General features: G+C 37.0%; 1 long non-coding RNA gene across 1 annotated transcript in view; it reads left to right on the forward strand.

The window, feature by feature from the left end:
- The first annotated feature begins 322 nt into the window (after positions 1 to 322).
- The window catches only part of LOC122239263, a 55004-nt gene continuing 42974 nt past the window's right edge, over positions 323 to 12352 (forward strand). The window contains exon 1 of the long non-coding RNA XR_006218212.1: positions 323 to 474. This is a non-coding gene — a long non-coding RNA (uncharacterized LOC122239263). The remainder of the gene's footprint in view (positions 475 to 12352) is intronic.

Here is a 12352-nt window from a genome sequence, read left to right on the forward strand (position 1 = left end):
AGAAACTAACATTTATTGAAGAGCCACCTAGCCAGTCATTGGATTATATGTACTTTACCTAATTTAATCATTTCAATTTACTCTATTATTAGCCTCACTTCATAAAAGAGAAAAAGAAGCTTATACAAAGGCCCTGTGGTGATTTTCAAATATATTCAAAAATTCTTTCCAAAATTGGAGTCTAATTCTCTTCCCCTTGAGTATGGGCTGGATTTAGTGACTTAGAATATGGCATAAGTATTGCTTTGTGATTTCTGATGAGATCATAAAAGACATTGAGACTTCCTCTTGGATGGTTCATTCTGAGGCACACTAGCGGCCATGTCATGAAGATTCCAAGCAGCCTGTACTAGTCAGGGCAGGTTTTCATAACAAAATACCACAGACCAGGTTGTTTAAACAACAGAAATTTATTTTCCAGAGTTCTGCAGGATGAGAACTACAAGGCCAAGGTGCCATCTGATCCAGTTCCTGGTGAGAACTCTCTTTCTGGCTTGTGGACAGCTGCCTTCTTACTGTGTCCTCACATACTGGAGGCAGAGAGCTCTGGTGTTTCTTCTTCTTATAAGGGCACCAGCTTTTATCAGATTAGAGCCCCATCCTTATGACCTTTTATTTAACGTTTATTACTTCAGCACAGGCTCTGTCTCCAAAAACAGTCACACTGGAGGTTAAAGCTTCAATGTATGAATTTTGGGAAGACACAAATATTTAGTCCATAGCACAACCCAGTGGAAAAATTCACATGGCTAGGAACTAAAGCCCCCAGCTAACAGCCATGTGAATTAGCCAGCTTGGAAACAGTTCTTCCAGGTATGGTCAAGCCTTCAGATAACTGTAGCCTGGGTCAATATCTTAAATGTACCTCAACAAAGACCCTAAGCTACAGCCACCCAGCTAAGCCTGCCCTAAATTCCTTACTCTCAGGAACTATATGAAAACACAAATATTTGTTGTTTAAGCCACTAAATGTTGGAGTAACTTGTAACAGAAATGGATAACTAATATATGTAGGTATCAGTCAGTAAGCAATAAAACAGGGATAAGAAACCAGGTTTTACTGATTGCTGAAGTATGAGCTCTTTCTACTACCCACACTACCTACATAGCCTCTCCAATATTTAAAAACTCATTCATTTATTGTGAGACTTTACATATATTACTTCAGTTCATCTTAATAACATTGAGAGGTTGGTTTTATAATAAAAAATATACAAAAGTATGTTTTTGTAATTAAAATTGTTTACATCAAATAAAAGATAAGGCTTTGACATTATAAAGCTCTACCTCTAAAGATCACTTCAATCTGGACAAATTCAGTGACATATCTGGTTCCTTGCTTCCACAGTTTTCCTCCCTAACCTGTATTACACACATCAGGGGGATTGAAATTTTAAAATGTAAATCAAACCATGTTCCTCTTTTACTTAAAATCCATTCCATGACTTTGTGACTTCTTATTGGTTACACTTAAAATAGCTACATACGAGGACTAATCCTAATCAGATGGTAAAGCAGTTGGTGGCAACCCATTGCAAATACAGTCAATACACTCTGTACAATTGCCTTCATTTCTTTTCACTTCCCCACACAGGTCTGTTTCTGTCCCATGAATCCATGAACCCATCCTCAATCTGGTCTCAGAGTCTTTTCAACTTACAAGCCAAGAAAGAATATGATCTTAAGGGAATTAAAGATGAGTTCATCAGTTTAAAAGGTTATGGGGTAGCTAACGAGTACAAGCACTAGGAAGTAAAGACAGGACACTGAAAACTTCAGAACATAGACAAGAATAGAAATAAAGTTTATTGAATGCTTTAATAAAACATTCCACACACTAGTTATAAAAATAGAAACATCTATTTCTATAAGGAACCTAAATAAGTTGGAATTTACTTGTACCCCTAATTTCTCTGGCCAAATTCCATTAACCACGATATCTAGGTCAATAGGTTAATTCACCTGTCTGTTCTGCCTTTGCTCTCTGTCACACAATGTCTCAAATTCTCTCTCCTACTGAGTGGGTACCAACCTTAAGTACACACAGTTGCATACTTAAAGGGACCATGCGCTCACATTGGACCAAGGTCCGTGTTCAGACTGCAATTGTAATAACCATTGGTTCTGCCTCTCCTGGCAACTACCTCTTATGTCTTACCAAGAATCCATGCTCTCTTTTGTCTCTTCTTTTTTTCTGCTTCTCTTTAGATTTTTTTTAAGCTTATTTCTCAATCTTACACGTTATGCATTCCTAATACTCCACTAAATCCTGGGGCTCTCTATTCTCTCTCTGATTCCTTTTTCCCTACTTTTGCTCAACATGGAAAAAACAATTTATTTCTCTCAGAAATCCTACTGTTTTTCTGACAGTAGCACCAAAAAGATAATTCCCCTAAGAAATCTTATGTATCTACGATTCTTGACACTAGAATTGTCTTTATTTTTAAGTGTCCTCACTCTTGCTAGGTATGTAGTAAAAAGGAAAATCATAACTACAGTGGACTTGTAACCTCCTAGTTAGGTTTTAGGTTTTATAACTCATAAGACAGAAAAGCAAATATGGTCAAAATTGTACTTCTAAGTCTCCTAGGAGACCCACAGTGGAGACTAATATACGATCACTCAATAAATTGATCACAGTTTTCCTTTCAGGGTGACTGCGTTACTCTTTTTGGTTTAACACCAGATGAAAGAATAGGTTTCTGTTTGGAGCCCAAATTGTACTAAAAAATAATTATCATTAAACATTGGAATCACGGTCTCACGCTAAGATTTCATGCTATGAGAGGCAGGAAAGAACTGAGGAACTCCTGAGGGAGAACAGCAGACTAACATCTCCCTTCTCACTCTTACTTGGGTCAGACACCCTAAGTAGAATGGTGAAATCATCCGTGTGATTTAAATTTCTCTCTCCTCTCACTGTCTCTCCCTGTTACCTCTTGCTAAATTTGCCTTAAATCCATGGGGGATGTGACTACAGAACATATGTATAAGGCCATTAGCTGTCCCAACTGAATGACAGCGACAAGACAATTTAACCAAAATAACTGTTGTATGAAACACATAACTAAAAATTTTAATGTGAAAATCTATGTATCCAGTTTCCCTTTGGATACTAAGAGAGAGTCTATCTGCATGATGTGGAATTTTGTCTTAGTTTCTATCCTTAAAATCAATTAATTATACTTGCCCATCCAATCAAGAAATGTGTAATACACATTTACACCATTTACTCATTATTTAGTAGATTTTCAGGTACAAGTTTTTCTTTACAACTCCAAGCCTAGGCCTAAAAAGTAAAAGTTAGGTAAACTTCCTACCTGGTAATTTTAGCCACCTTCACCTTCTCCTTGGAAGAAAAGCAATTAGGTGTTAATTGGATGGTTGTAAGGAGAGCCTGCAGAGTTCCAGACAAACTGGATATGTCGGGTTAGAAAGAGAATGATTGTTCTCATCGATTTAGATTGGACACCTGGTAGGCCCCTTAGAGGACCTCGTACCAATTCTCAAAAAAGAGCAATATGGACTCAAAATGACCAACCAGATATAAAGAATCATGATCATTTTATTATCTGCCAATAGTTTTGTAAAAACTACCAGCATAGAAAATTAAAGGTTTTATTGCTGGACAGATGGGCATGCATGCTGGGAAGCCATATAGCTGGCCCACACAAAACGGATGAACAATTCCTGATTTTCATAACACTGCACTTGAAGACACAGCAATTTTCAGCCTAAGCAATAAGGCCAATGGAATAGGAAAAATTTCTTTTTAATATTTTTCTGGATAGTTAAATGTGAGTATCTAGAGAATTTCTATTTATAGTTAGCTTGGCTGCACTTGGCATGCCTCCTACCAGGATTCATTATCCCACTCAGCTTCAGGTGCTTCAGGGAGGTGGGAGAGAAGGCCATGCCCACATTGCCTTGATCTCTGCTATCTGTTAATCCTGTCTAACTATGGCAGCAGCTGAGTTACATTATTGCTCCTCTGGGGCTATTTATATTTAACACAAGATGCAAGCAATGGTTCCCAAATCCTGGTCTAGGAAACATTAAAAATATAGTTTCTTTGGACCATAATATCTATGATTATGGTTTAACAGGTCTGGGGGCGGGGGGTAGAGAGTGGAGGAACTTGCCAGAAAACTATATTTTAGCTAGTATTTCCAATAAACATACTCCCATTTAGGGCCTTAAAGGTCAAAAAGCATCAGAACCCAGGGTAATAAATCTCTAATAGTACAACTTAACTCATGGGCAATGGGTATAAAAATTTTGGAACAGAAATCACGCATTAGTAGCTGCCTATCCACCTTGCTTGAACACTAACCAGGTTGAGCTGTTGTAAATTTCCATCTAGCCAACATCTGAATGCAGAAAGTTTGAACAAAATGACTTTTCCAACTTCACTTTAAGAATTATATGCAGTGATGAGCTAGTAAACGTTTAGTAACTGGATCCTGGGGGAAAAGTGTGTGTGTGTGTTTATTACACATTTTCCTAATATAAAAGATATGTAGCCTACATATAATAATAAAATACACAATATTCTTTGTTGTGAATTCCACATACCTCTAATTTCAGTGTGAGTTATTTTTAGAAAATCTATGAGTTTTTCTAATTTTATTGCCAATAATGGTGTTCCAAAATAAGGCTATGACTATGCACTTGATTACTATCCAATTCAGCCAAGATGTCACTCATATCATTAACAAATGAGTGTGGTTGTGACACAAAAGCTGGCTGATAATTTTGTGTACATTAAAACATTAATATTAAAGTGGAACACAAAAGGCCTATGCAAGAACGTTACTCTTCAATGATGCAAGTGATTGCCTGACTAAATTTGATAATAGTCTATGAATACTGGAAGCACATTTCTTCATGTTGTCTATGCTATTCACAATTTAACAACTACAGACATGAAAGACTTAAATTTAATCAGCATTCAACATTTTCTCTATCATTTTAAAAACTTAAACAATCAAGACACTAAATCAAGTCCTCAATTTGCACCATTTTCTGATTGCTATGATGTAAAGATTCCCACCTGGCTAATTTGAAGCTACTGACATGATATCGCAGAGGGCTAAGTTTGGAGAGATGTATGGCAGTGTCTCTTCCACCAGACAATTGATGTATATAACCTTAAGAGCAGAGATAATGGTTAAAAGTAATTTAAAAATTAGGAAGTTATGAATTTTGCATATTGAGTACTTTTGTTTTAATATAAATTATAAGTTTCTATAATTTGATTTTTAATAATGGTATATTTAACATCTGGTTCTCAAAGTGCCTGTAAATTTAACATTTGACTCTCACAAGCTAGTTAGAACCACTGTTCCATGGATGTCTACAATGTAGAGGTGAGAAGAGGTGAGGCAACATAGGTTAGACAGCTCATGTAGTGGAGGAGAGGAGGAGAAGACAGACTATGTGAAGAAAAATATAGAAAAAACTTTATCTGCAACCTTCACTCTCAGATATTCCCATTTCTTAATTATATAGGTGGCAACTCACCAGCAGACTTCAACAGAAGGATGAAATTCGATTAACTGAGAGTGGGCCATGGTCACTCAACAGGGCACCTTCTCTAAAAGCAGTGGGCCAGTGGTTTTCAACCCTGTTGACCATCAAATCAGCCACAATTTGTTTTATTTATAAACACACACACACACACACACACACACACACACACACACACACACACACATACACACACATATCAGGACCACCTAAACCAAAACTTCCTAAGATGATTCTACACTGGAAACTACTTTGAAGTTTTAACCTGGAGTGTTCAACATTTAATTGTGTCTATTGATTCACATTAAAGAGTCCATAAACTCATCTTGACACTAGGTAACTACCATATCAATTTCAACAAGTATACAAAAAAATCCATTCTTGTGTTTAAATAGGAAACTGTATGCTACATATTCTTTTTGGAATAAGCTATAATAAAGAAGAATCCCATTTACAAAATTTCTTACCATTTTTTTCTAGTATCCAGTCATAAATTCCTCAGGTGTGAAAAATTCATATTTACAATATTCTATTGCTTTGCTGTATTTTCAAAATTGAAAGACGAAGAAACAAACTTTGATCTGAGAATATAATGACAGGGATAGGAAGAATACTTTTTAGGACCTATTTTCAAAATTTTGTGTAGGGAATGATATTTCAGATTTGGAAAATCCCATTACTTTAAATGGGATTTACATGGTTACATTCCAAACTACTTTGAAATTTTAACCTAGAATGTCCAACTTTGATGGTGTCTATTTGACTTACACTCAGATAACTTACTTTTATAAGTCACTCTTTTCAACACTCAAGTTCTTTGAAGTTAAGAAGTAGCCAACTAACATTTTTAAGCTTTCAATCAATTTTACCGTAATTATCAAGCTAAGTAAAGATTATTTTAATAACAAAACACAAAACTATTTCTGAAAAACCTTTATGTAATCAAAATAGTTTAAATAGATTTAAAAGGATTCCAATCTGAACTTTAACTTAGAAATATTAGTAATCATCTGATGTTTCAATGCTTGGCATTATAGTGAAAGCATCATATCAGAACATTTCTATTTATTAGTTAAATTGCTAATCTTGAATGTTTTCACATTTTAACCATTTTTTTAGTTGTTAGTCTCTCATTAGGGAGAGCATTCTCCTGATAACATATAAGCAGTTTTGCTGGACACCCTCTCAGTCACCGTTGTCTCCATTTACGTACGACTTCCCCCTCCATTCCCACACCTCACAGTGATGGTGTGTCAATATCGGTGACAGTGCCTGGAAGAGCATGAATCATTTTGGATGACAATCACCTAAATAATGTTAGTAGCACAACCATAAGGCCATCAGTTGCCCAGTCTAGGGTTCAGTTATCTATTTTCCCCCAAGTTAACTAACACTCAGTTTTATAGACACAATGATTAATTGTACCCTAGGACCTAGGCAGATAACTGGGGCGCAAACCATAAAACGTTACTATCTGTCCACAGTGCTAACTTTCCATTTATCATTTCATTTTTGTTCACTTATTTCCATCTGTTTATTGCTTACAAACCCTTCTAGTTAATATATTAGTCAGATACCACCTAATGTTCTTTGGCACTTATTACTGTTCCCATTAAGCTAAAATTCTAAAATAGCTTTTTGAATACTGGATTTTTATCCTTGCCAATGTGAAATTGTAAAACCTTCTTTATCCATTCATTGCATCAAAAACTTGATTTCCCCAGATGCTAAATCATTAATCTTGTCTGGATGTATTTCAAGATCAAAGCTCCCATTTTAATAAATTTACATGACAACCAACAATAAATCCTCAGATGCCCACCTTTTTGGATCACAACCTGACTAAATTCTTCAGCTGAAGCTGATCCTACACTACTTCTGGATTTGGAAACAAAGAACATATTTAGGGGATTAGATTTAGACAGAGACAGCAAGAAATCTTCCTTTTACATATTTTTTCCTTTTTCTGAGCCCATGCAATAAATTTAGCTCTGCAGGTTAACGGAAAACATGGATGTTATTATACATGCTGCTTTGTTCCCTCTGGCTCTCTTCAAAATATCTAAGACTTGGGCCTCAAAGAATTTTCTGTAACAGAACTTTGCTGCCACCAACTGAACACATTCACCCAATGCAAGTGGACTTTTTTACAAATTTGTCTGGAAAGAAAGACGAAGGAAAGATCAAATATTCTCTTGGACCAGATCCCAAACCTTAACCAGGACTCCATTTCTAATCCATTTCTAATCAGTAATACCATCAGAGCAATGGCAGTCCTCTCATCCCTCCTAGACCAATTTATATTCATATAAAACTCCTCCCTTATATGTAAGCAAAGAGCACTTGTTTTATTCATATCAACAAGCATAAATCAAAGGCTTTGTGTCAGGAGTATCATGTCATGAAATAGTGACATTGAACTGGTCAGTGAGCTGGGCTAAACGGGTCACCAGGTCAGAAAAGCAAACTTCTAATCAATCGCATTCTCACTGGTGAATTCTTATCTTTTAAAAATGCAGCAAAGTCTCTACAGGTGATTCTAATTTCTTCTCTCTGGGCCAGATCCATAGCCCTCCCTTAAAGAAATGGATGTCATTTAGTCAACTGGTCCAAGATCTTAGCAACACACAGTATCACCAGGTAAGATACACATTCTAGGGGCGCACGGGTGGATCAGTCAGTTAAGCATTCGACTTGCCTCAGGTCATGATCTTACATTTGGTGAGTTCAAGCCATGCACTGGGCTCTGTGCTGACAGCTCAGAGCCTGATGTCTGCTTCAGAATCTGTGTCTCCCTCTCTCTGTCCCTGTCCCACTTTGTTCTGTCTCTCTTTCTCTCAAAAATAAACATTTTAAAAACTTTTTAAGTAAAAATAAAATAAAATACAAATTCTAAGACCCCTCCCCAGACCTACCAATCAGAACCTCCCAGAAGAGGGTTTGGGCAACAGAAGATCCCAATTCACAACCAGAGTTGAGGATCACCAGCTTAGTCCTATTCCCTCATTTTCTTGTTGGGGGAACAGTCTCAGAAAAGTAAAAGCAATCCACCAAACTATGCACAGGACCTCCAGGAAAACCCTGAGAAGGCCGGGAGCCCTGGGTTTAGAGAGTGTAGTAGCTGAGTTCACTAGTGAAGCTTAATCTATATGGAAACACTTCCAACATGTTGACCTTTGCCATATGCTTTGTTCTCTTGAACAGTTGAGCACAAACGAGATGAAAATGCTGTTTTGGAAAAGAAAATAGTCCTACAAAGATAATAAGGAGAATAGCTTTAGTTTATTTTCATTTCATACTTGCCCCATTTAGTCTGAAATTTTTGCCTTGAACCTATGGAAGCTGAAAATATGACACTAATATTTTCTCCTGATATAGACAGCCCACATATAAAATGTTTTATGGTAAATTAACATACATGTGAAGATTTTCACGTATTTGACCTTATATCTATAGTATACAAAAGGAAATAAAAGATGGTATAATGTTTATTCCTACAATTTTATAATTTATTTTTTACCTTCCTCTTGGGAGGATTCATTTCAAGTTTCTTTTAGTGTCTTATAAAAAAGATTTATCCACCATCACTAATGAAACAGAGTTAATGTTTTACTCCTCCTACTTCTTGGACTCCCAACTCTACCAGCCCTGTCCCCATCCATCCCTAGCCTTAGATCACCCAGACATAACTTTGCTTCAAGGCTCACCCTGGTTCATCTACCTTCTTGCTTAGCGGTAACCTTCCCTTGCTCTCCTAGTGAGCACCCAAGCATCCTTGGAATTAAATGGACACTGCTGCCCCCACCTGATTAAGATGGCATCATTCTTGACAGTAAGAAGCTGGTTTTACACAACACACTTTCTCTTTTTGGAAATGCAATTTGTGCTGATTTATGGGGACTAAGGAAGAAGCAAGCAAGAAAGAGGTTAGTGGTGGCTTGACACCACCATGAGTGACAGCTATATATCTATACAAGGCAAGACTCCTCACCAGAAATCTGATAGGATCAAGGAATGGGACATCTTTGGGTGAGGAGGCAGGTCAAACAGAAGGAATGAAATGGTCAAGCAGACAAGCTGCTTTCAGTTAACAAAGACTCAGTCATTAGAGCGGTATAAGTGTATAAGAAACTCTACCCTCATACTCCTGTGGAAAAGTGCAAAACTAAAAGCAAAAGCACTTTTTATTCCTGCTTTTTCTTTTTCATTTTATTTTGAGAGAGAGAGAGTGTGTGCACATGGGGTGGGAGGGGCAGAGAGAGAGAGGAAGAGAAAGAATCCCAAGCAAGCTCTGTGCTATCAGCATGGAGCCTGACGTGGGACTCAATCCCACAAACCGTGAAATCATGGCCTGAGCCAAAATTGAGAGTCCTATGCTTAACTGACTGAGCCACCAAGGCGCCCCTTTACTCCTGCTTCTTAACAGAATACAGAATGGATTCAGGAATTCTGAGGACGGTGGAGTGCACTAATATGATTCTGCCCCTGTAAGGACTTCAGAATATCATTGGAAGACAGAGAAATCCAACAGATTTGGTGCCAGAAGACAGATCAAAAGAAAAGCCAAACCAAAAAGAGAGAGGAAAAAATAAGTCATCCAGTCACTGGAAGGACTAGCTTAGAAGTACACAGATTCCCATTATTAACTTAGAAGCCATTCTACAGTAGATGAAGGTGCTGAAATTACAGATAAAACTATTGAGTACCAACTAGGTTTCAGGCACTAGTGATAGAAATGAGTGAGTTCCACCTCCAAGATGTTTCAGTTCTCCTCCCATTTCTGAACATATTATATGTCTTGGAAATATAACATTATGTCTTCCCCTCAGTCCTGATATGCCCTTATTATCAAAACTAAAAGTTTCCATAAGAAGTTACTAGTTGGGGGAAGGGAGGGGAGAGGTAATATCTTGGCTAATTATTATCATAAAGAATAATGTTAAATCTAAATCCATTATATTTATCAGATATTGTCCTCTAATTAAATAAACAACACGAAAATAATCCCATTCAATAATCCCACTCCTGTAAGAGTATATTTTACAGCCAACTCATTCGGGTAGAGCCAATTATATAGATTTTTATAAAAACTCAGTATTCTGCAGAGATCATACTGCAGTTCTATTATAGCAAGGTAAAACTTGGCCTTGACTATTTTCAGACTGAAGTAATATCTTTGATACTTTAAGATATAAAAATTCAAAGTTAGCAACCAAAAACATGTTCTAAGCTCTTGAAGTTGTAAAACTCCTTTTTTTACAGAAAAAAAAATGTGGTTCTTCCCACTAGTGTCTTTGAGCTGACACTGCCAGGGTTAGAATTGTATTTGACCAAAAAAAGCACAGAGAAACATATTTAGTTGTGTTCATCTGGACAGTAAATGACCGTATACAACATCTGCACTGACTCCTAAGTCTCTCGAGTCCCATGGAGATGTACTTGGCCAACAGCAGGCTGCTTCAAGTGTGCTTTCACAGGTCTGTGGGGCCTCCCATTGTTAATTCACCTATCCCAGCTATTATAGTCAGCTGCTGTTTGGTATCATATGGGAAAGTCTGCCAGCCACAGACTGCTATAGCATTTTACCTGGACGCTTTGCTGCTAGAAAAATTCTCATGCACATTTGATCTTGAGAGAAAGTTTATTGGAAGTTTATTAGAAGTGCATCTCCAAGAGTTCCATTATATATCCCTATGACCAACCTTTATGGTCCCTATGACCCACCCTTATAGTATAGTGGGAAAGCCCACAGAAGAAGAAAATTTTCAAATTTTCAAAATAAAATTGTTAGTATTGTTATATAAAATATTTTAATTAATCAATTCATCATCAAGGTTTCAAGAATTTGTGAAAACTTCTAACATGATTTGATTATAATCTAATACTGCCACGCACATTGGTGGTAAAGGAATACAGTTCCACACAGATAACTCAATACATCTCCATTTCAGTGATTATCAATAGTTCACTGTGACATAAAGTCTATATTAAGTCACTTGAGGCATATACCAAGTACCTAAGAAATATGGCTACAGAGGATGAAGTGTCTCTCAATGATATTCATTCATACTCTCATTGATGTATTTCTATCATTGTAAAGTGTATCATGTAGTCCCAACAATCCCATCTGTATGCTTATACCCCAATGTAAAACCAGTAACCTCAAACATTTACCTGAATCATTCAGATCCTTATAGATATATAATCACCCTGCTCATAATTGCTGAGTAACGAGTTAGCCTTTTGTTTAAAAAGAGTGGCACTCATCTATCTCACTTGAGATGTTTGAGCACTCCAAGAAATCCTTGGTACCCAAAACTGTCTCCCTAATTTAAAAAACTTCAATCTCTGAAATTTCACATCTAGGAACTTATACTGGATTCCATTTCTAAATGGAAAATATCTCCCAAACTTTACATATTTTACTATCCTACACTAAAAATCATTTACTAGAACTGAATTCTTCAGTTGGGAATTGAAGCACCATGACCTGAAAGGAGAGAGACAGTTATAAAAGAAGGAATGACAAGGGCGCCAGGGTGGCTCAGTCAGTTAAGCACCTGACTCTTGATTTCAGCTCAGGTCATGATATCGCGATTTGTGGGATCAAGCCCCAGGTTCTGCCCCTACATTGTGGAGCCTGCTTAGGATACTCTCACTCCCTCTCTCTCTCTCCCCCTCCCCTCCTAATGCTCTCGCTTTCTCTAAATAAATAAACTTAAGAAGGAAGAGGAAGAGGAGGAGGAGGAGGAGTAATGACCAAAGAAATGGCGATTCAGAGCCAGAGCGCTGAGAACTTCCCTACTTTCCCAGTTAGTTAGTA

Source organism: Panthera tigris, chromosome B3 (genome assembly GCF_018350195.1).
Source record: "Panthera tigris isolate Pti1 chromosome B3, P.tigris_Pti1_mat1.1, whole genome shotgun sequence".
NCBI classification, from domain to species: domain Eukaryota; kingdom Metazoa; phylum Chordata; class Mammalia; order Carnivora; family Felidae; genus Panthera; species Panthera tigris.